The sequence below is a fragment of the Corvus moneduloides genome, chromosome 8 (assembly GCF_009650955.1).
Source record: "Corvus moneduloides isolate bCorMon1 chromosome 8, bCorMon1.pri, whole genome shotgun sequence".
NCBI classification, from domain to species: domain Eukaryota; kingdom Metazoa; phylum Chordata; class Aves; order Passeriformes; family Corvidae; genus Corvus; species Corvus moneduloides.
The window spans coordinates 35971470-35992350 of NC_045483.1; the positions used below are offsets into that span (position 1 = coordinate 35971470).

Sequence of the window (20881 nt, forward strand, 5' to 3'; positions counted from 1 at the left end):
TCCTGGTGTCATGCCATGCTGTTTTAATGACTTACATCTGTTGCTTAAAGAATCCATGGCTTCCTGCCCCCCTAAGTCTGCTCCTTATTTTTCCTTAGTCGTGCCAGTTTACTCCCCAGAACAACACCCCCAACTCAAAGATCTCAAATGCATCCATACATAACACTTTTCCTTTTTTTTGTTTACAAAAACCGATGTTCTTGCTGGACTGTGAAGTTTATGTCTTTGTTTACATTAATTATAATTCAGTTCAACCAAAACTAATTACGTAAGGGCATCTATCCAGGCATCCACCCTCCAAAATGGTTGGATGTAAATTTCAAATTTGAAAATTTAGGCTGTCCCAGAGCACTGCAGCCTTGCTTGTGCAGGTCACACTGGTTAAATGGAAAGAAAAAGTTGCCTTGTTTGCTTTTGCCTTGAAGCTTTCTAAAGAAAGCAATCAGGTAAATAATAATAGTAATAATAATAATAATGAAATTAACAGAGCAAGCAAAAAATCCCCTCCCAAATCTAAAGGCAAGACCTGAAAACAGCCAGGGATTTGAAGGCTACAAATGCAGCATTCCTTAGAAAAATTGGATTTTGGAAGGAAGTTTCTCTTGGGAGAACAGGCAAAGCCAATTCTCAGTGCAACACAATGATTTTCATTATATATTAGAGAACATATGGGAATGTTTGGGAATGCCACCTATGCCAAGGTTGGATTGTGAACACCATTCCAAACACTCGGATACCAGGAGAAATCTGGCACAGTTGCAGGATGTCATTTCATCTCCACTGCCTGCTCACTGAAAAATTTATGTGCCCATTACTTCCTTTGATGACTATAACGACGTCATTTACTCGGTCTAAAGTGGATGTCAGAATATACCTTGTCTTGATGACAGCAATAAAGAAATCAAAAAAAAACCCACCATTCCATGGCAAAAAAAAGTGATTAAAATTGCTATGAAATTCCCATTACTGCTGGACTTCTGATAAAAATCATGACCTTGACAATCAGCACATCGAGGGAAGCATTAACAGGGCCACTGGTAAAAGGAAATCAACTCAAAAGTCAACAAGATATCATCAAGAACTGGAGATTGGATTACACTCCCAGACTAACCCCATGGCAGTAGCACATAACTTGGCCCGGACTCGCTAAGAACCAGGCTTTAAATGAGTTTGTCAGGGCCTATCTTACATTTGGGAATCTGCTGGTGACACATTTGCTTTTGGAGGTTGTTCAGGGAGGTCCAGGGCTGCTGCAAAGCCTCAGTGCTGCAGGGTGTGGCGTGAGTACATCTTTCTCTCCTCTCTGTCCTCAGCTGTTGCTCTTTTACACGGAAAATAATCTTGGTTTGGTTCTTGTCCCAACGTAAAAATGAAAATTCAACATTTCTGAAGCTGCCTCTTAAGACACAAAACACATTAAATATAAGCAGATTCCACAGCAGTGACCGACCTGTGTCCACAACAAAAATAAGTGGCATTTTTACAATTTTTGTTTTCCTGCCCCTGTTTTCCCTATTCTTACCACAATGCCTTCCTCTAAAAATCAATGCAATCCTTCCAGTTCGTGGATTTAAGATAAATTGATTGTACACAGAAAAGGTCACTTATTCCACTAAAACGTGAACTCTGGGCCTGTTTCCTCATGGAGCAGAGCCTGGGAGAGCAAAGCACTGAAGATTCCCATGACAGGAACTCTCTCCCCAAAGCTCTGTGTATTTGGGACAGTCCCTGTACCTCTCTGGGCCACAGGTTCTAGACAGAAAGAGAAATAGGGAAAGAGACAGTAAATTACTGCAAAACCTCTTTGAGCTCTGAGCTACAACACAAACATTGCATCAGAAAGTGCTTTCTTTGCCTGAATCTTTCTGCCTTTACAATTTAATGCCCAAAACCACTACACAGATACCACTGTATCTGTGGTAATAAAGCAACAATTCCAGTGTAAAAACAAATTCCGTGGTAATCCCCAAAACAGCTCTGAGAAGCTGTTTTACCTGTTCCTGTAAACTCATTTTCTAAGCACGTATACCCAGGCATCCATCCTCAAAAATGGTTGGATATAAATTTCCAATTTGGAAACTTGGACTATCCCAGCCAGGAGAGCACTGCAACCTTGCTCATGCAGGTAACATTTACTAAATGGAAAGAAAAAAATGCCTTGTTTGCTTTTCTATTTAAAGTTTCTCAAGAAATCAATTAGGATAATAATACCAATAATAATAATAGTAAATGAAGCAAAGAAAAAAAACCCACCCAAACCTAAGGGCAGGACATGAAAACAGCCAAGGATTTGAAGGTTACAAATGCAGAAAAATCAAACTTTGGCAGTTAGATTTGTGGGTGAGCTGGGGACCGAGTGGATTTTGACTACGCTTAGTTCAAGCACATGCTAAGGTTAGGAAACATGGGCTGAGAAGTAGCAACATCAACGCTGCAGCTCTGATCATCTCCATGAGGATAATTTAAGAATATTTTGTGTGCATCTGCTGAGAAGCTGGGTTGATAACTTGGTCTCACTTGTCAGACTTCCACACCTGCATCCAACGTGTCTGCAACTAGGGAAGAAGTTATCCATGGACACCAAGGGATATAACATTCGCCTGCAGGGAAGCAGCCAATCATTTAATCTTTGGATGCTTAAAACACACAGGCTTTTCCGCCTGCTTTCTGTAGCAACAGGATGAGGCAGAATGGCTTCAAAACCAAAGAGAGAAGGTTTAGATTGGGTATTAGGAAGGAATTGTTCCCTGTGAGGGTGGGCAAGCCCTGGCACAGGGTGCCCAGTGCTTCTGTGGCTGCCCCTGGATCCCTGACAGTGCCCAAGGCCAGGTTGGACATTGGGGCTTGGAGCAGCCTGGGACAGTGGGAGGTGTCCCTGCCCAGGGGGTAGGATGGGATGGGCTTTAAGGTTCCTCCCAACCCAAACCATTCTGGGATTCTGTATTTTCAGATCCCGTCCTAGAGGCAGGCGCACTTCTATGACTCCCAGACCGCTCCCAACTTCAAGGCCCTCAGGAAGACTGGAGCTGTCTCATAATCTGCAGGCAATCCAGCACATTTATCATCCCAATTAGGGTCTCTGGCCTCTGTGTTCTGGGCCTGGTGAAGTCCTAAACCTTTACAAGTAAGGTGGTGTTCGGTCCAAGGTTGGACTTGATGATCTTGGAGGTCTTTTCCAACCTCAATGGTTCTATGATTCTGAGCAACAGGAAATTCCAGACAGAAATCAAAAAACCCCAGAAGCGACTCAAGATCCTTGAAGTGTGAGTGCTTGAGTGCTGTGGGTGCCCCCTCTGCAGGGTTTGGGGTGGGGTGGTGGCACACAGGTCGGCAGAGAGCTTGGGATTCAGGCTGTCTGAGCCCAAGCTGCTCAGCAGAAAACAAAGCCCACGTGACGCACACTCTGTCCTTTTGCCCTCTCTTTTCTCCCCAAAGGGAAGGGCCAAAGATGCTCTCAAAGTCAGGGGTTTGTCTAAGACCTGGGAACACCAACCTTCCATGGATAAATGAAGAGCCATTAGATGCACAATCCTTTTCCAGTCAGACACGGCATCTTGGAAAAGCTTTAAAGGCTTTTCAAACAAACAGCCACTTCCAAGAGATTATCGCTGCACCGACACAGAACCCTGTACACGGCTGTTCTTATCCAGAATTTTGTTTAATAGATAATTGTTCTCTGGAAAGCAGTAAGACAATGTCTGCCAGTACAAGTACTTCTCAATAAAAGCCCATTTTTCGTATTCCAGCTCCACGCTGGCTGACCTGAACATTCAGAGCCTGCATGTGTGAGACATTTGATACACCCCGCGTTAAAGTCTTCTCTGGCAGGAAACGTCTCCGCTCTCCTTGGCAAGATGCCAGCAGAGCCCCAAGGACACAACAGGATTTACACTGTTAGTGTACAGAGTCAGAAGAGCTATTTCTTCTGTTGACATTCTGCTTGCATTGAAATAGACAGAGAAAAAAATCTTCCTGTTTAAGGGACTTCCTTTAAGCTGGAATTTAAACCATCTGATACACCAGGAGAGGTCTGAGGTACACAAATACAGCCCAGTCTTATTTAGAAAATTAAATATATTGAATATATGGGGGCTGGGACTAGATGATGTTTAAGGTCCCTTCCAATTCAAACCATTCTGGGAATTTTTTTTTTAGTTTATTTTCTAAGGTAAACAGAGTTGGTAACAGAGGTGTGATCTGAGTGTGAAAAAGCAAACCTGGTCCGAGAATATGTCCTGGGACAGAGACCTCAATCAGGATTGCCCTAAGACCTTGACCAGCAGGCTTTCTACCAGTCAGCCCTGGAGAGAAAGAACTGTACTAAATAAAACAAGTACAAAAATTCTCTTGTTTCTTCTACATAAAATGACAAGTTTAAATTTCACATTTTCTCAAGGACAGATATTAGACCCACAAGCAACAGAGAAGCCCCCAGAAAACAAACCAATGCACAAGGCTTTCATGTCATGTCTGAAAGATCATATAAATCTATCGGAAAGATTAATTCATCTACTAGTACAGAGGTTTAACCTTTAAGGTATAAGCAGTGCTGGGTTTTCTTTGCAATGTCAAACAATGGAGCGTTATCCTGAATCTAAAACTTAAATTAAATGAATGACATTTTCTAAATGAGTGACTTCCCAGTTGTCCAGGAGAATCCATCTGCCTGTGTAAGCTCCAGGTGCCATTCCGGTGTGTGTCAAACTGCCAACCCCAGCCCGACATTTGGGATAAATGCCTGGAAGGTGGGAGCACTCCTGCCCAGACACATGGCTGGAGTGAACATTCCTGAAGGCAAATTCCACATCGGTCAAACCCCTTCTCATGAACTGTAGCCAAACAGGCAGAAATAATAATCTGAAATCTTCATCAACAGAGCTCAATCCTCAGGTTACCTCATCCTATTTAAGCTTGCACTCCCACAGAGAAATTGCAGGGGCTTGTCCATCCCAAACATGCTCTCATTTCTGACAGCGAACCTGCTAAAAGCAGTAAAAACACATTTGCTGCTGAGATGGGGAATGGGCATTAGGGGATTTTGGGCCTACTCCTGTTCAGGCAGATCCTCTGAAACACTCAGCACAGTGCCAGGAGTTAGAAAGGCCATTCCAGAGCAGGCTGGAGGGCTCATTGAATATCCTGAGCTGGGAGGGACCCACAAGGATCATCCAGTGCAGCTCTTGTCCCTGCACAGACACCCCAACAACCCCAGCCTGGGCATCCCTGGCAGCGCTGTCCAAACGCTCCTGGAGCTCTGGCAGCCTCGGGGCCGTGCCCATTCCCTGGGGAGCCTGGGCAGTGCCCAGCAGCCTCTGGGGGAAGCACCTTTCCCTGATCTCCAGCCTGAGCCTGCCCTGGCCCAGCTCCAGCTGCTCCCTGGGTGCTGTCCCTGTCCCAGGGAGCCGAGATGGGAGCTGCCCCTCGGACCATGATCAGCTCTGCACTGAGGCTCCTCTGCTCCAGCTGAACAAGCAAAACGACCTCAGCCCTCCCAGAACCAGGCAACCCAGTTCTTCACCTCCAATCATGTCAAAAGCAGAAGCCAAGGCAGTGGAACAAGGAAAGAAGAACCCCCCACATCTTTGCACCTTTCTCCCTGTCCCCCATTTCTAGGCCAGGTGTTCATTAAGCCATGTTCAGTTCAGGCGCTCGGTAACTTGCAGTGGGTTTCTTCTCTAAAACCACATCTGCTCTTTCTGCTCTTCCCTTTAGCGTGTATGAACTTCCAACATCCCCTGGAATTGTCCCAATGGGGTGAAAACTCCCCTCTCCTGTTTGCATTGAGCCCTGGCTCCTGCAAGCTTCAGCTGAGATCTTTAAAGCAGCAGTGAGCAACTGATTCTTTACTCTCCACACAGCACATTTTTAATGTATTGGTTAGTCTTGACTGGACATTTTCACAGAACCACCTACTGCAAGTTCAAACTCCTGCTCCCAAATGGCAGCAACCAGATCAGAGATGGAGTTAAAATGACTTCTCTCTTGTGTATCTTTTGCCAATTACACTGAATTTCACTTGGCATTTTAACAGCAGTCCCTCTCACAGGGTCCTCTGCAGACCTTCCTTGTCAGCTCTTGCCTTCAGAACCCCCAAAGCAACTTACTGCCATCACTAAATATCCTCATGTGTCCACAGTAAGCCTGTTTTTCAGGATATACTGAACAACAGAGATCCTGATGTGCTTCTCACTCCAGTGGTGAGCCCCTTCCCTCATGAGGACTGATCCCAGGCTTTTAACCCCCATTTCCTACTTTCTAATCCATTATTTGTCCGTGGAAGCATTTCTTTGCTGAAGTTCCCACTAACTTCTTTAAAACACACTGGTGAGGAGCTGAGGCCAAAAACTCTCGGTACAGAATCCTTCTCCAAAATCCCCATCCATTGTTTGCTGCCCAAAAAGCCACTTTAACCAAGAGGATTCACCTGAAGGTAGTGGCTCGAGTGGGTACAAATACAGCAGATGTGTGTCATTAGAAGAGCTGGACAGGCTGTATCACTGTGCTCTGCAGCAGCAACAAAATTAGTGCCCTCGAGTCTGACAGCCTCCCAGGGTGAAGTTTTTGTACAAAAATCCTCCTTTTAACTTCTATCAGAGGTGGTTGTTGTTTTCTCAAGAAGTTTGCCAGTGGATATCACAGAATCTTTCGATTACATCTGAGAGACTCTGCATGCAGCTGGAAGCTGACAGGTCCAGAATCCCAGAAATGCAGAATTGACCCTGTGCAGGCCAAGGGCAGGTTGGTGCTGAGGGACTGCTTTTTGGAAAAATTATTTATTAATAGGGAACACCAACAGACTGAATTAGAAAAAAATGCCATGAAAGACAACCTACAGCCCTTCAAGGGCTATAGGGCACCTAAAAGAAACTTTATCTCTAAGCTGGTTTGGGCCACTTAGAGAGACTTGTCCATGGTCATAAGATAAGCATATCCAGTTTACATTTTTCTGGCAAAATACCCAAATAAATCAAAGGCCATCAGGTTTCCCTCTCCTTATCATACAAATAAATCACAAGCATCAGGATTATTTTATTAAATTAATTAATAAATGTGTTAATATTATTATTATTAAATGTATTGATATTGTTATATGTTGTCTTTCTGATTACAGCACACCACAATAGCTTTTATGTTCTGCACAATGAACACTGTCATTCAAAGGAAATTTATTCATGCAAGCCAGTCACAAAGAGCACCAAAACCTTCAGTGAACACACAGCCAGTATCTTTCCAGAATAGATGTTTTTGTGCTAAATATTGCTACTCTTACGTTTCAAAAAAAACCAAAAACTTAAACCTTCCTTTCTAAAGCAAGAGTATTATTGCAAGGTAACAGCAACAACTGCTCTTGACAATTTAGATACCATACAGGAAACTGTGAGACTTCCAGAGCTATCGGCCTCTAATCACTTTTCGTGCAGTCTGACATGTGAAGTCCACTATTTAAACACCACAGCTGCTTAAATAAAAGCAGGAGTTTGAACATTCCCTCCTGCTACTGATTCTTTCACATACTCAAAGGCGCACATTTTCAAACCAATTCATTCACACATGGATTTTTTCAGCTCAGGAGGACCTCATTTCCTGAACAACCTGAGAATCACCTGTGGACTTGAACTAAAAATGGAAGGACTGAGTTATTGTGAGTCAGTCAAAACCAGATCATTCCAGACTGGATAACAGTTGATCATTTTCAGCTGTCTCACAGAGAAAACAATCCTGGAAGTGTCTGAGGGATGAAATCCCTCTCAGGTTTTGTAACACCACTTTATCTGGTTATACCTGACTCGTTCTGTGTGACACAGCAGCTTTCCTAAAGGGAAAGTTAAACCAGATTATTCTGCCTGACCTTGGACAAGGGGTGGAGGGACAGGACACAGGGAATGGCTTCCCAGTGCCAGAGGGCAGGGATAGATGGCATACTGGGAAGGAATTGTTCCCTGGGAGGGTGGGCAGGCCCTGGCACAGGATGCCCAGAGCAGCTGTGGCTGCCCCTGGATCCCTGGAAGAGTCCAAGGCCAGGCTTGGAGCAACCTAGGACGGTGGAAGGTGTCCCTGCCCATGGCAGGAATGAGATGTCCTTCAATCATTGGCCCCTTCCAATCCATTCCGTGGTTCTATGAAAAGAAAAATGACAAAAAAATATATTCCCATGTGCTGCAGAGAGTTCACTGAGTGTTCTCTTTCTAAATAAAGCCCCCGACATATGATTTACAAGTGCCAGCATTTGCTGCTCCCCTGACTTTGGGCAGCACTGAGCATCTGCTCCCTCCCTACCCCTTCCCTTTTCTGAACCACGTTTTTAGTACATTCTTGTATTGTCCAAGACAGCCATAACTGGAGTTCACTAAATAAATTTGCTCGAGAAATTTATACAGGGTTTGAAAGTTTAATGCAACTGCCAAAAGATTTTGGAGCGCTGGGAGAATTAATCTTACTACTCATTACATTTATTGATTCCAATCAAGCTCCCAGACATCAGCATAGGTGCCACTGCTAAGAAATAAAAAGTTTCCAGGAAATCTCTACGTAAATCTAAAGTGACTGCCAGCTTTGGGGAAGGCAAAAGAGCTAAGGAAGAGGTGTGTAATCTACATGCCAGTAAATGCTGGACTAATAGGTTACCAGCCAGCACCTGAGGAGCTCTCTCCAACACTGCTTTGATAACCAGCTCAGGATGAGACTTCATCCCTCAAGCCTGCAAAAGGGCCAATACTCGTAACAGGGTTTTCTCTTTCAACACTCTGTGAATTCCATTAGGGATGAAAAGCAAAAAGGCACTTCCACACACAAAGGCTGGGGTTTTTTCTTTTCTTTTTTAATTAGAAGCTGAATCTAGTTGAAGGTAGAAGCTGAGCAGCCATGAGATCATTCTACACTAAATAAATAGAAAGGATAACTTTGTTGCTACGTCTGCCCTCAAGAACAAGTGGAGGCTTTTCCTTTGAGGATGGAAGAAAACATGACTGTGAGTTTTGGAAATCATTTACCACATTTGCTTGAGTAAACCCGAGAGAAAAAGAGCATTTGTGAAAGGATGAAAAATAATGACACGAGTTTTTTGTTCCCTACAGCTCCTACTCCAACCCCACGCTAGGACTGGAGTGCAAACCACAGCTAATGCTGATGGAACACCACAATCCAGCCAGCATTTGGAAGAGTTTGGTTGAGCGCAGCACGAGAAAACCATTTTATTTACATGATAGGAAACTGGTTATAACAAAATTGGTTTTCACCTATTTTTCGTGTGTGTGTGTGTGGTATAAATTATACAAGGCTACGCTGGAAAACACTTGGGAAAAGAATTATTCCAAGAGTTTGCTGCAATTCTGAGTTTCTGAAGTATCATTTTTACTTGTAGTGGTTGCAATAAATAAGAGCAGTACTGACAACAGGCTCGTGTGAAGGACCCTTCTGGATCACCTGAGGTAACAATTTCTTGAATTGGTTGGGACGGTTCATAATATAAGCGAATAAATATTTTAAAACTTTCCTGTTTCTGAGCATTTTGCTTTCAATTTAAATTTATAAGAGAACTGCAATGCTAAATAGAAAAACACCAGTAACTTGTCAGAATTCCTTGATGTTTGCCATTTTTGCATAAACACAGCCTAGATGTACTTTAATCCTAGCTAGGCCTGACAAAATTAAATTAAATGTAAATTATAAATAGTTATCAGCCTGTTCAGTTTGAATTTTCTATTTTTCTGTGTCATCATTTGACTTTGTAAATGAGTCTGATTTTGGGACATGCTCTTACACAGCAGTGTAAAAAGTAGGCTGTAACTTCCTGTCTAGGCTGATTACAAATCTGTTGTCTCCACAAAAACAAAGGAATTTATTGCCTGGATAACACCTAACCTAGCACACGAACCTATCAGGCAACAGGATCAACCTGTGGCATTTTATGTGCCAGTCTTTGTTAGCTGATGATGCTGGGAAGGTTTTGCTGCTCTGCTCCTGCCACAATCGAGAGTTTACTCCTGACACATTGTCTGACTAGCCCTTGTAACTGAAAACACAGGTACAACCCTAAAAACCTCACAGCAATTTCATTCTCTATTAACTCAACCTCACCAGGCCCCTGGGACCCACCTTGGCAGAGGGAGTATCAGCTAGGAGAGAATGTGCTAAAAGATAACATGTAATATTAAAAAACAACCAACCAAACAAAAAAACCTCCCAAAAATAATCTATTTTAATGTTGCCTTTTGCATGTATTTGGAGATGTCACTGAGAATCACCAGCACAGAAGTTAATTAACCAGGCTGGCTGGCAAAGGTAACAGATGTGAGTACAGTAATCTTATGCACTGGAATTAATGACATCAAGTTTTAGGTGATGCCACAAATAAAGGTCAGGTTGTACTACTGAGGCGATCAAGAACACAAATTGCAAATCTATTGCAACATTTAATAACCCCCATTCCCACAGGGCAGGAACCCTTTCAGGCAGCTGAGTGATCAGCAAATACTTAAATGTCACACCTGGCAAATTACCCAACCTGTGCCTCCCACGTCAGACGCTTCCCGTTTAAAACCCAACAACAGCAGCTCTGTTTCTGATGCACGGAAGACAATTCACACTCTCTTTCTAATTGCCACTAATTGCCAGCTATAATTTTATCCGCCACAATTGCAACCCTGAAAAGGATGCTTTCCATCAGCTGCAAACAGATAACAAAAGGCTGGAAGGGAACATTACTCTCATGTGTTTGGATATCCCCTGCAAACCCTGGTTAAGAATGTTTTATCCAGCCCCACGGATTTCAAGAATTTCTTGAATTCTATAGAATTGGGACGTAAAAGCATCAAGTAATGTGATAACTGATCTCATCTTCAAGCTACTTTTGAGAGCCTCATTCTTACTCTCCATTTCCATTCTGTATTTACCTGATTTCAGCCTCCTACAAGGATCTTGTCCTGCTCCTGTCTGTCACTCTAGTCTGCCTCCAGTATTGAAGCATTTAATTCCATCTCTACCCCTCTAAACTGTCAGGTAAGAGTCAGCTCCTGGGAAATTTTTATTCCCAGGACATTTGATCACCAGAACCAACCTAAAATTAAACATTAGGTAAACTTACTAAACTCAAGCAAATTAACACATGCAGTTCCTCAGGTAACTTTAATAAAGACACATATTAGGGACAAATCACAAGGTTGGACACCAGGGGGAATTTTTTCGTGGAAAGGGTAGTCAGGAATTGGAAGGGGGGCATTGGTGGAGTGCCCATGCCTGGAGGTGTCCAAGGAAGGCCTGGATGTGGCACTCAGTGCTCTGGGCTGGGGACAAGGTGGGGAGTGGGCACAGGTTGCACTCCATGGTCTGGGAGGGCTTTTCCAGCCTCAGGGATCCTGGGATTTTGGGACTGTTTTCTTTAGCATTAAAAAAGTGTATTCCCCGCATTTAACAGCTAACCCAAAAATGAAATTGAAAAAAGCCCCTCACCTTTCAATCCTGGGTGTGCGTGGCTTCCAGTAAAACCTCCAGTTGACTGCACTGTATCCCTTGTTCTCCTCTGGGCACTTTTCTTCCACAGCTCCCCCAGCCTTGCTTGTCAGCTGGACCTTATTCCACTGCCATGCAGAAGCACCCTGGGCAGCATCCCCGGAGCAGCTCACTTGTCCTCCCCCTGCACTCGCTCAGCAGGCTCCTCGTGGTGCTGCTGGCAGGGATAAGCCCATGCTCTGTGGGAGAGAAAGCCAGGGTAAGAGAGGAGACAACTCAGAAGGCACAGCCAGACTTGGAACGTGACACAGTTCGGAGGGCTGGGACAGGGCAGCTGCTCTGCTGTGAATCATCTCAAGGGAAGTGCCTTCCAAAACGGTCATAGCTCTTAAGATCAAAGGATGGACTTGGCCCTTATTCTCCCCCAGCCTCTTTCTAGGTATTTTAGACTGGCAGTAAACAGCTACAAAAATCCCAAAATGGTTTGGGTTGGAACCAACCCCCTCAACCATCCCCAGAATGGTTTGGATTGGAACCAACCCCCCAAACCATCCCCAGAATGGTTTGGGTTGGAGCCAACCCCCTCAACCATCCCCAGAATGGTTTGGGTTGGAGCCAACCCCCTCAACCATCCCCAGAATGGTTTGGGTTGGAGCCAACCCCCTCAACCATCCCCAGAATGGTTTGGGTTGGAACCAACCCCCTAAACCATCCCCAGAATGGTTTGGGTTGAGCCAACCCCCTCAACCATCCCCAGAATGGTTTGGGTTGAGCCAACCCCCTCAACCATCCCCAGAATGGTTTGGGTTGGAACCAACCCCCCAAACCATCCCCAGAATGGTTTGGGTTGGAGCCAACCCCCTCAACCATCCCCAGAATGGTTTGGATTGGAACCAACCCCCCAAACCATCCCCAGAATGGTTTGGGTTGGAGCCAACCCCCTCAACCATCCCCAGAATGGTTTGGATTGGAACCAACCCCCCAAACCATCCCCAGAATGGTTTGGGTTGGAGCCAACCCCCTAAACCATCCCCAGAATGGTTTGGGTTGAGCCAACCCCCCAAACCATCCCCAGAATGGTTTGGGTTGAGCCAACCCCCTAAACCATCCCCAGAATGGTTTGGGTTGGAAGGGACCATAAAGATCCTCTTGTTCCAAGCCCCTCCTGGAATATTTCCTAGAAAAGGAGTCCTGCTCAGTGCACTGTTCCTCAGATGGGAAAAAAAGCCCCATAACTCCTACTACTCTTCATTAATTACAGCTTAAAACCTTATGTGCCTTCAGCAAACCCCAAGTGATCTTAAACAGAGGTTCAAGAGCATTCACCAGAATGCAGAAAACACAACTGGAATGTTTCTTGTCTATTCCCATCAGAACAAGGGGGCACTTTTAACTAAAGACCATTTTGTGAAGAGATTGCAAAAATACTAAAGAACATATCAAGTGCAAGGCTTATTTTTCAAATGAAAACGCCAGTAAGATATGAAAATTGGGAGTTTTAAGTTTCTTTAAAACATCAGAAAAGCTTGCAACAGTAATAGGTTCCAGGAAAAACTAAGTGAAACCCACTGGAATGAACGTTTAATATCCAATTAATGGGCAGATTTTGCACAGAGCCACAGCAGCAGCCTGGGGAGCTGCAGCAGGCACAGGAGCCTTGAGCTGAGCAGCAGAGATGGAGCTGCTGCACCAACGAGGGTGGAAGCAGAGGATGATCTGAACCAACAGGTCTCACCTTCAAATAACTTTTTCTTAATTAAAAAAAAAAATCAATTAGAAACACTTTACATAGATAAATAAGATAAAGCTTTGGTCCAAAGGGTGAGAAAAAAATCTGTGCAATGCCATGGCTGAAAGCCTTGGGAACCCCCACCTATAGGATGAGTTTGGCTGGCAAGGAAGCAGGGCAGAACAGTGGAGTTCCTTTAACCCGCAGGGAATCATGGCTGAAACAAATCTCCATCTACCAAACTGGAGCCAGAAATACTCCAAAACTCCTATGAACGTTCTGCAGTTATTCAGAAATGAGATCTTTAATTCTTTGTCGTAGGGATGAGTAGAGATGGTTATGTAAGGAGCTGGTGTTGAGGAGTAATAATCCCCTTGGATGTGCAGGAACTCGGAGCCATTGACTGATACACAACATCCCTCAGCCATGGGTCACATGCTTCACATTCTCATACTCATGAAATTCAGCAACACTTCAGGAGAAAGCTAATCCTGCTCCAAAGTACAAAATGCTCCTTCTGGTTTTCAGCAGTGCAAACCAGAACTTTTCTAAAGCTTCTGAACCAAAGTTACCCACCAAAAGGGCACACGAGAAGTGAAAGTGTCGGAAACACCGGTGTTGGAGCTACTGAGGCAGGATTAATCCACCTCTGATGCAGAGATTTATCATGAAACCATCTGCCATCCCTCCTTTGCTCCACAAGGCTCCTGCCTTAGGCTCAACACCAAAGGGGGAAGAATAAAGCAAATGGTACAGCCAGAAGTTCTGAATGCTTGGATTCCTGACTTTCAAAAAGAATTCTTTGATTACAGCCTTTGTACAGAATGCACATGTACACACACAGACACGGATTACCCCGGTGTCAAAGGCTGTGCAGCTCAAAGAGAAAGATTCCTCCCCAAAACAAAGGCTGGCTCTCCAAGACTCACTTTCTACCACGAGTATTCCCCACTCTCCTCCCCTGGTGACAGAGAGAAAGCAGCACCAATTGTACAGAAGCTGCTCTCAGACAAGTGACATTTAGCCCAGCGTTCCTCCCGTCGTCGCTGGCAATCTTCCCCTGCTCCAGTGTGCTCACATTAATAAAGAATTCAGAGGTGAGCAAGAGCTCCTCAGAATATGTCAAGGACTGGGGGAGAAAAGCAGCATTAGGGAGGAAAATCCATTAGAAAAATGAAAAACAAGATCAAGCCAACCGTGAATCTCACATTGCAGGACAACCAAGTTGCCTTATTAAATTGCATGTAAGGAGAAAAATAAATGAAAGAGGTGGAATTAGGAGAAGCAGAGACCTACCCAGTACTGAAGCACCTGAAAATCTCCTGGAATTCAAATAACATATGAAAAAGATAGAGAAATTTAATTATATTTCCAGACATTTTCTCTATTAAAATCCACGTGTGAACATACTTTTTCCCGTTTTCCAGAGAAGTGAGTGTGTACCTAATGTGTGTGGGAAGAAAGAGAGGCTCTAATATTAAGGCATTTTTTCCAAAAATTTCTCTTCTTCCCTGTTTGATCCATCTTTCCCTCCCCTTCAAGGCTTTCCTTCAAGGTTTTGGGTTCAGCAAGGAAGTGGTCAAGAAAGTCCTCGAATACTCACCCCAGAGCAAGAAATTTGGGCAGGAGATAAAAGGTTAAGCAGCCTACAAAGTGCAAAGGTTCAAAAGTCTCAGGTGCTCAACTAAATCCAGAGGTGTGACCTTAATTAAACCATCAAATTGCTCTATGACTAAGAATCAAAGTACAGGGTGTCCCATCCTCTCCTATTTCCATCAAATACATGTCCAGGACATAAAGGGCTCCAGTTAATTAAGAAGGATTGCTGAAATCATGTAAAGTATCAGACAAAACTCAGAGGTAGGGTCATTCATCTTAAAAGGGAGAATAAAAAATTAACAAAATCACTTCGCAGCACTCAAGGGGAAAAAATTCAATTATGCCCAACCTTAACTTAAAATCCTTTGCACTTAAAGCTTTGCAGACTGGGGTTCCCAAATGGGAAATACATGTGCTTTGGACCCCAGTAAATACAGCATAGAATGTTTCACTACATGCCTGTTCATTAACATTTATAAACATATTAATCAGAGCAATTCTTAACTGTGCTCACAGTACAAAAGCCCTGCATACATTTAAAATTGACTGCAACCACATTAAAACTCTCAGATTTAAGGATGGGAGTTGCTGAGGTGCAAAGAGCAGGGGTTCATAGCAACTGGCTAAAAGTATACAAAATAAATCAGTCCAAATATCAGAAGTTATTTTTCCTATACAAAGCTGACTGTATTAATGAGGGTGTTTCCTATGAGAAGACATACAATAATTCGAGTAATTTTGAAGTAAAAGGTTAATGGATATAAATTACAAAAAACAACCCTTCACTGGTAGAGACAAATCATCTCATTAAGCCTGGTGACATTCCTGGATTCAATTGTAACAGAACTGCACCAGTCAGTAGCCTTTAACGGATTTATTTTCTCAGCCCTTATCAACTGTAAGAAGGAATGAAAGTTTCCTCATGCCAATGAATGAACCTCATTTAGGGGGAACCCAGAGATGTTTTCAGATCACAGAAACAGAACCTTGTGAAGAGATTTCCTGAGATCAGAACAAACCATTGTTGTCCTGCTCAGAAATGAGATGTGAACACGACGAGAAGCAGATCCTGGTGATGGGATGCAAATCCAAATAAAGAGTGGCAGCTACATGGGAAGAAACACTCTCCAGGAGCAGTTTTCTGACTCAGTTCCTCCATCTCCGCTTTGTTCTCCTCTCTAAGCCTGTGTTCTGGCAAGAAATCTCCCTCCCAGAGTGCTGATGGCATCTTATCACTGATACATCTGCTTCAAGCCAAGGCTTTCTTCCTCTTAATGTAAAGATCTTCATTAGCAGAAAAATGCCAAATGATCCATTTGTCCTCAGAGGTGACCAAATCTGCATACTTGATTTCTTACTTAACTGATTGATTCTATTTATAACAACTCCACATTCCAGGTTCTCCCTACCATCATCCCTGCTTCCTTAATCCTGCATCACAGACATTTAACTCCCCCCCAAACCCAGAAAAATGAATTTATCTGTTTGATTAATGCTTGACTTACAGCACCAGTCAGTGCAACTACAGCAATACTTTATTTTCACAACTAAATATAACAGTAGTTATATTTTCAGTTGAGTTGACACAGCTAACATAGTTAGCTTGGATTAGTGTGTTTTTAAATAATCTGGTCAATAATTGTCAAAATGCAGATGATGTTGAGCTGGAGGCTGCAGCAGCTGAAACGAGACCGATCCATTACAGTATTTCCCCCATTTTCACTCCAAACTAGGCCTGAGTTTTTTAACTAAAGTTGCGATCTACCCCCTGGAAGCAGAATCCTGTTCACACACATAGGAATTGTCTTCCTAACTTTCACATTTCTTAAAAGAAATCCCACTGGCAAAAATTTCATTAGGAAACTTCTGGAATTCCTCAGAGCACATCATACATTATGAAACTCTGTATGTGAGGGAATGCTTCAATTCTGGCCCCAGCAAAAATTTGGAAGCCGGGCCTATACTTTAAGCTTTTCAAAATATATGTGAGTGCCCTGGGTCTTCTTAAAGGGAGCTGTCACAGACTTGTCCTTCACAGAATCCCAGATAGGTTTGGGTTGGACAGGACCTCAAAGCCCACCTAGTGCCACCCCTGCCATGGCCAGGGACACCTTCCACTGTCCCAGGCTGCTCCAAGCCCCAATGTCCAGCCTGGCCTTGGACACTGCCAGGGATCCAGGGGCAGCCCCAGCTGCTCTGGGCACCCTGTGCCAGGGCCTGCCCGCCCTCCCAGGGAAGAGAAGGAAATGCAATTCCATAATCAAGGTTATCATGGTATTTAAATGTTTCATGGCAAGGGTTTTGCTCTCGACTGGTACTGTGCAATTTAGAAATTAACCAATTCCAGTCAGCCTATGAAGTTATTTAAGGCAGTGGCAAAGGATTTTGAGGTGCACCTGGTTTCCAAAACCTTCTACACCGGAACATACTCTGGTATTTTAATTTCAATCCACTGCACATCGTCTGATTTATGCTTAGAAATTTCAGACTTTTCCTTGAAGAATATTGGAATGATTTAAAAACTTTGAGATACAGATGAGGCAGGCTGAGTCATAACCCATTTTACAGACAAATCCAGAGCTGCGCAGCCACACACCCTGAAGTGGCACGACCAGCTCCCTTCTCCTCATGCCCCTCAGCAGAATTAAGAGCTGCACCTCAGACACCCTGGCAATTTTCTGCTTCACAAACAGCAGTAAATGACAGCGTTTCCAAAGAGAATACACAGAGCCATGGGACGGCCTGTGTACATAAATATAGATACGCTTGGTTTGCTCTGTGACTGAACACCTGAAAAGCAGCAAGACAAGGAAAAATTAAGTTTTCAAGAGCAGCATGAAATGCACCACAAGTATATTCAGCATTTCCTCTGTTAAATGTGCTGTGTGTTCCACCCAGAACACAAAACACCGAAGTTATGGCACATACAGTTTTTTATGGAAATCTCCAAGTTGGACTCCACAATTTTTACTGCATTCTATTTGAAATTTTAACATTGTTAGCATGTTTTCTACTTCTATTTTTTATCCAGAAAAAGAGTTTAACCTGGAACCAGGATTTAGTAAATAAATAAATAAATAAATAAATAACACTTCAAAACAAAAACAAACCTGAAAATACTTAACCTCTTGCAAGCTCACATAAAACTGTCCATGATATCTTTTCTTATTGGAACTTTTCATCCAAGTTGCAATGAATCAAATTAAATATTGGAATTTCCTGCAGACACACCCCCCCATCCGCCTCCTTCTGAGCTAAGTTTGAAGGGTTTAAGTTTAGCTGTCAGTGCTCTGAAGTAAACAAAGCATTAAAGATTCATTAGTCTCCTCCTATGGCTGGGGTGTTTAGCCAGCTCATAAACACTTTATAAAGTCAGCTGGGTGCAGAGACACAGAGAGTTTATCTCTAATGCGATATTTAACTTGAATTTTACTGGAAGGGATGATCAAAATTAAGATTATTGAAATCTCCAATCATCATGGGTGCAAACCTAGACTTTCTCAATACTTCTGACTGTACCAGCAATTAATGTCTTCTATATTGGGTCTATTCACCAGGTTGAGAGAATCTAAAAATATCCCAGTGAAAAAGAGTGCCGATTTCTCTGTCTGCTGCACAGGCAGATTTTCTGCTCCTTGTTTGCAGGGAATCCTCTGCCTTGTGCCTCCACATCCCATATTCAAAGAGAGATTTCAAATAATGTTCTGGCACTTCTCCAGCATTAACTCTGACACAGTCAATTTAGCAGGGAAATGCCAGATTTCACCCAGCTGCTGAGGAGGTGGCGTTGGCAGTGCTTTGATAATGCCTCTCCCTCTCCCTGCTTTTATTGTAAATAATTTTCATACATGTTTTCCTAACCAAAATTTGATTTTGTCATCATATCCAGTGGGTTTACAATACAGGTATTGCTGCTGGAAATGTCAGTGCTCTAAATGTGATTCCTGATGTAGCCTCTCATAGAAAATCGAGAAATAGCCAAGTAAATTTATTCTTTCTATCTAAATGTCAGTTTAGGTCTAAAAAACCCTAAATATCATGAAAAGAAGAGGTATGTGCAGTGTGTATCTAATGTGACGGCTTGGATAAGAAACACAATCAAATCTGGTTTGTGTGAGAATACTGAACCCTACAGAGGAGGATGTCAAGAGCCCCTCTGCAAAAGGAAATGTGTATTACAGTTATAAATAATTTTACAAGACCTTTTTTATTGTAATCATAAAACTTCAAAAACATGATGGAATCAAAACCATATTAGAGTTTAAAATACCATAAACCAGAAGCTATTATATCCCTGGCATACAGGATAATTTAAAGGAAGACATAATCACTAAATCAAAATTTATCTTGCATCAATAATAGGAGAAATGTGTTTTCATCGTCAGCTCCCCATCCAAGATCTTCCACAAAAGTCAGCAATGCCTCCATTTATAAAAAATATTGGAGGAAAGTTGGGGTGTTCGCATGGATAAATAACTGGTTATGGAGATAGGGACTGAAGGTAGGATGGAGAGGTGAGTGCTTGGGGCAGGCTCACCTGGGGAGCCCTGGGCCAGCTGAGCCAGGAGCTGTCCTGCCCAAAGAGCCAGAATTAGTCTGGGAAAAGAAGGACTGGGAAGGTGACATTCCGTGGATGAGACAAAGGAAGTCCAGACGGTAACGCTGAGGGCCACCTGCAAAGATCTGCAGATGGACCTTCCCTGTCTCAGTGTCTGAGCTATCACCGTGATGGATGGCAGGCAACAGGAAGAGATGTGGAGTCACGGACCCGGGGGGAACATCCTGGCTTTCCACACAAAATGATGGATACCTGCTGGATGCTGACATGTAGGACCAACAATGTGGGGCTGCAGCTATTAATGCTGTGAGGAAATTGGTTCAGACTCCTTGACAGTCACTGAAAAAGAAAAATAAAAGAATAGAAAGCAGGGAAAAAAAAATAAAGAAATCAAGTGTTTCTTTGTAAAATCCACAGTGCAAACTTGTTGCAGATAATTCTGATTCCCTCACCTCAACAAGTGTATCAGGGACTTAGAAAGGGTTCAAAGTCAGGAAAGAAAGCTGAGACCTTCCAGTTAGGAAAGGGAGATGACTCACGGAGGATGAGAGAGGTTTGGCACACCCAGAGCAAAGAGTGACAGCCCAGCCTCGGGATCAGAGCATCCACAGCAGTTCCAGACAAATAAAAGGCCATGGACTTTGCTGCATGGCCTGTAATTAGGCAGAGGAACATTGCTCCAAGACATCATGAGCTTCCATGGGCCTAAAAGGACTCTCAACATTTATGTGGAAGCCGGACCTCCTGGATGTACCTCTGGCTTTCCAGCTGCTGCAGCATGTGGAGGCTGAGAGAGTTTGCTGAGGCATTTTTAATACATGCTTGATCTAAACTCACATTGTCATGCTGCTTTCCAAGGGAAGAACCCTAAAAATGATAGAAAAGCAGAAAAATAGCAGAGAAGAACCCTTCATCTTGAGCTCGAACTGGCTGTGAGGCAGCTGGGGCATTTCTGAGGATGTGGGGGTAGGAACACTGGGAATAGAAAAGCAAAGCTCACACTCAGCCTTGTGGTTGTCCTTAGCCAGCCCCATCACTGGAGGGAACTGGAGAACTGGTTTGTAACTGCACTGGTGAATGCCCCAGGACCCACTGAGACACCCTCTGGACCCAGCAGTGCCCAGACCCTCCTCTGTGATCTCTGCCCCCAGCCCTACTCTAGTCTTCACCCAAGCGCCTGCTACACTCCTTTAAGACTGACACATCCCCTCACCCTTTTTGTTAATCAAGACAATTTCCTGATCCCATCAGCAGCTCCTGGGCCAGAGCATCTTCATCCAAGGCAGCACCAAAGGTCGGTCAATACACGGGCACATGGGAATGAACAAACACTGAGCCCGTGTGAAACAGAGACAGCTTGGATGCAGATGTAGGATCTTCCCTTGCAGGATCCTTGCCTCTCATAGCTCCATGTCTAACTTCTAGGCTAGAGGTTTAATTTGCTCAAGGTTACCCAGACATCTTTAACAGAGATCTGAATCAGACTCCAGTCTCATGTAAGATTTTAATTGTGAAGCATCGTCTGCACAGATTTATTCCTCTTGGTT

General features: G+C 43.6%; 1 protein-coding gene across 15 annotated transcripts in view; it reads right to left on the minus strand.

Annotated features, from left to right (window-relative positions):
- Window positions 1–20881, minus strand: part of PCDH15 (protocadherin related 15) — a 684600-nt gene that overhangs the window by 560895 nt on the left and 102824 nt on the right. For all 15 annotated transcript variants that reach the window (XM_032115593.1, XM_032115587.1, XM_032115586.1 and 12 more), the window contains exon 2: window positions 11449–11687. The gene's annotated coding sequence lies outside the window, so the exon portion shown is untranslated. The remainder of the gene's footprint in view (window positions 1–11448; window positions 11688–20881) is intronic.